The sequence below is a fragment of the Nannospalax galili genome, unplaced genomic scaffold, assembly GCF_000622305.1.
Source record: "Nannospalax galili isolate Female #2095 unplaced genomic scaffold, S.galili_v1.0 scaffold139, whole genome shotgun sequence".
NCBI lineage: Eukaryota > Metazoa > Chordata > Mammalia > Rodentia > Spalacidae > Nannospalax > Nannospalax galili.
The window spans coordinates 3,620,895-3,624,782 of NW_008345884.1; the positions used below are offsets into that span (position 1 = coordinate 3,620,895).

The 3,888-nt window shown below is 46.8% G+C and overlaps 1 protein-coding gene across 7 annotated transcripts in view; it reads left to right on the top strand.

The window, feature by feature from the left end:
- The first annotated feature begins 12 nt into the window (after window positions 1-12).
- Window positions 13-3,888, top strand: part of Osmr (oncostatin M receptor) — a 70,224-nt gene continuing 66,348 nt past the window's right edge. For 4 of the 7 annotated variants that reach the window (XM_029567791.1, XM_029567790.1, XM_017800348.2 and 1 more), the window contains exon 1: window positions 15-242. The gene's annotated coding sequence lies outside the window, so the exon portion shown is untranslated. Of the gene's footprint in view, window positions 243-3,888 lie in introns of all 7 variants that reach the window. The other 3 variants (XM_029567795.1, XM_029567796.1, XM_029567797.1) reach the window with 2 other exon arrangements.

The following is a 3,888-nucleotide window of genomic DNA, read 5'->3' on the forward strand; positions in this document are numbered from 1 at the left end:
CCAGGGACCAGAAGGAGGATTCCTGTGGGTCCCGGGAGTGCCAAGAGTGCGCGGCGAGACGGGAAATTGCAAAAGCGCGGGCCCCTCGGCCCTCCCAGCCGCCTTCCCGTAACTCCCGCCCCTGGGCGCTCGCCCCGCAGCTGATTCATAGCCGGGGCGCGGGGCCGCCTCCACAGGTCCCGACCGACGTCCGCCCTGCGCGGCGGAGAACCCAGCCGGGCTCCGAGCTGGTCGCCGGGCGGGTGAGTACAGCCGATCCGTGCGCCCCGCCGCCCGGCCGCGCCTCCCTCGGCCGCAGCCCCGACGCACTGCCCTTGGGGTCCGCCAGGCTCCCACCCCGCGCCGCCTGCGTCTCCTCGTGGCCACGGGGACTCTGAGACCCCACAGCGCTCCCTGGAAACCCCTCCTCCGGTTCTTAAATGGGAGGGCAGATTGCGCGGTCTACCTAGTGGGTAGTTCTAAAAGACCGGATCCTCACCGAGTGCTCTCGGTCCCGTCGGGTTATCCCCCGCGAGTCCGCACCTGCTTTAAGGTTCACCCCTTCGACTCTTTCGGAAGTGCTTGGGGAAATGGCTAAGTTAGAATTCCCATTTGGGCGGCTTTCGTTTCTCTCCCAAGACGCGTGGAAGTTGGTGACTGTTCCCAGCCTCTCTCCTCTCCCAACTCCGCTCCTTAATTCCAGCCCATCAGAGCCCTTTTTGTAGGAATCCAGGCCTTCCGCTCCTAGGCCCTGGTGTAGTGGAGGTAGTGGTGCGGCGCTCCCACAGGTTAGTGCCTAGGGCAGAAACCTCTTTGCCAGCCACATGAATGGGAGTGGCATTGTTTACTGACTGGGATGCTAGACAAGTAGCAGTGGGTCTTTGAAATCAGGCGTGGACACAGCGATTCCCGTCTTAACAGCTCTCAACCCGCCATTTGTCCACGCACTGTTGCATCCGTGGTGTTTATCTGTCCCTGGCTGACCAGGTAATCACTGATAGGGACTGCTTGCCGCCCCCTGAGATCCCCTCAGCTGTCTGGACTACTTTGTGACAGCGCTTTGAAATGAAGCTGTTTCCAACTCAAGACGTGAAGGGTGAATATGGACAGAACAGATAGAACTGAAAGTGGGCTTTAGAAGGAACTCTGGTGGAGAAAAAGCAGCTCTTTGAGACTTGGGTCAGGTTACTTTTTATCTCCTAGTTTCATTTTTCTTATTTACATAATAATGCTTCATAGTTAGTTTCAATCAGGAATGAAGTGTGTACTTTATATAAGTTCACTGACTAAAATTTCACCAGTACATAAGTAAGGTATTGTCCTTGTTATATCAACTAAGAAACCAAGATCCAGAGAGGTAAAGTAGCTTGATGATGGTCAAGTAGTTAGGTGATAGAGTCTGAATTTCACTTGGCTCATACCTCAAATGCTAGCATTCTTTGGAGTGGGGCTGGAGGTGGACATGGAGTATCAATGTGCTGTTCTGTTTTAAAGTGCATTCCCAGGCTTTTGAGGTTGGAGGTCCTGGAATAATCAGAATCCTTAGGAGTTCCCCAACTGATTTGTGTCTGAGACACATCCTTCAGAACCTATTCAGAACCATCTAGACATCTGGCTGTGTTTTTGCAGCTGTGTTTCAGTACTGTTAGAATACCTCCAGGGGGTGGTCCAGCTCAGCACTGACTTTCACTGCTGGACAGAGCTAGGTCTGTGCTACCACATGTCACTTTGGAGCTGCATCTTGGCCCCATTTCTCTGTTGTTTAAACTTCTTGTATCAATGGCAGCTTTGATACAAGAAGCCACAAGGAAGTTCACTTCAGGAAGGTGGCTGGTGTTGGGGGTCCAGAAGAGGCACAGGGAGAGTGGTCACCCAGGATGGCTTTCCCTCATCGTCCCTTCATCTCCACAGACCAGAGGCATCTGCCCAAGTGCACAGGAGGTCCAGGGGCACTGATGCTTTCTTGTTTGTCCTGAGGAAGGAATCAAGCAGGGAGCACTGCTCTGGTTCTGAAGGAGTGGCTAGAGATAACTGCATTTGACAAGAGGAAGATGAGTGTTTTCCTTGTGGGAAGTGGGCTGGACATTTGCTAGCTCTAGAAGGAAATCTTAATGAGCTTTCTTCTGCTCATTTATGGGAACAGTGAACTTTAGCCCTCCTTTCCCTGGAAAGGAAGTCTTTCTTAGTTTTAAAATACCGTGTGTGATGGAAAACAAAATAAACAACATGTCAAGATATTACTAGAGAAAACCTCTCCCTGAAGTGAACTGCCTTGTGACTGCTTGAAGGTTTCTTTCCCAGTGGCTGTGTCCTTAGATTCAGTCTTCCTTGCCTCCTCATCTTAGTTCTGCTTCCTCAGCATTTACTCTGTTACACCTGATTTTAAAAGTAGTACCACTAATGACTAACCACATTGTCATTCAAATAATAGGGAAGTCTACACAGTGAAATGTAGTCCTGCATCAGCCCTGCCAACACTCCAGTGTGAAAGTTCAGTGTGGTGTATTGTTTTTCCCTTTGCTGTGACCACACACTGGACAAAAAGCAGCTTAAGGAAGGAAGGGTTTATTTTGGTTCATGGTTTGAGGGGATAGAGTTCTGAGGCAACTGATAACATTATGTCTGCAGTCAGCAGGAAGGAGCTGCTGACTCCTTCCCTCCCATAGATCAGTTAATCTCAATCTCTCTCTCTCTCTCTCTCTCTCCCATTCTTATCCAGTCTGAGATGGCAGCCTGTGGAACGGTGCTGCCCACATTCAAGTTGGGTCTTCCCTCATCAGTTAAACCTTTCTAAAAACACCCTCAACAAATACCAAGAGATGTGTCTCTGAGGTGATTCCAGCTTCAGTTAAGTAGACAGTGATGATTAACTGCCAAAAGTTCACCTGGACACCCAAATATATCACTTTTAAGTCATAATCTACAGTGTCATTCTAAGATTTTTCTTTTGTAAAGATTTGTAAAACACACACATATACATACATACACATATTTTAAAAGTATGTTTAAAAAGTATGTTTAAATATGTGGATTTGCTATTTCGAGTGCACGTTTTCCTTCTTCATCTTCCAAGTTGGAGAGCTTTTTCCATATCTGTGCATACATCTTTTGTCAGTGCCTTCATGTTAATCTAAAGAAGAAATAGAATATAATTTATCTATCCTTTCCCTTATTGATGGATATTGTGTTTTAAAAAATTATTTGACGTTAGTAACAGTGCCCCAGGGAAGACTGTATGTTGGTGGTTGTGCTCAAGTGTGAGTGTTGCTGTCAAGTGGAGTGTCAGGAGAGCTGTTCTTGGGACAAAAGGCTTCCCTCAAATCTCCTTGATAGAGTGCTCAAATCACACCCACGGCATTGTACTAATTTAAAACCAATGTATGAAAATCTGACACCCCTTACTATGCCTGCCTAACACCATATATGAAACATATGTGAACATATATATATATATATATATATACACACACACACACGCAGTTTTCAAACCTCATGAATGAATGAAATCCATACAGCATTTTAATTTGCATTTTGCTGATCACTATTGCAATTTAACATCTCTAAGTATTTGAGTCATTTGTGTTCTTCTGTGATGGCCTGTTCATGTCCTTCATTCATTCTGTGGTTTTTCTTATTCTTTTAAAATTACATTTATTCATTTATTGGGGGGGTGCATGTGGACATCAGAAGACTACTTGCAAGAGCTGGTACTCTTTCCACCATGTAGGCCTAGAGGATGGAACTACGGCCGTTAGGCTTGGTAGCAGGTGCCTTTGTCCACTAAGCTGTCTCTCTGGCTTAGGGTTTCCTCTCTCTTACTCATTGCAGAAACTCTGTCCTATTCTGAATCTTAACACTCTTTTACAGATAATACAACTATTTCTATCGTAATGCTGACTTTTCTCATTT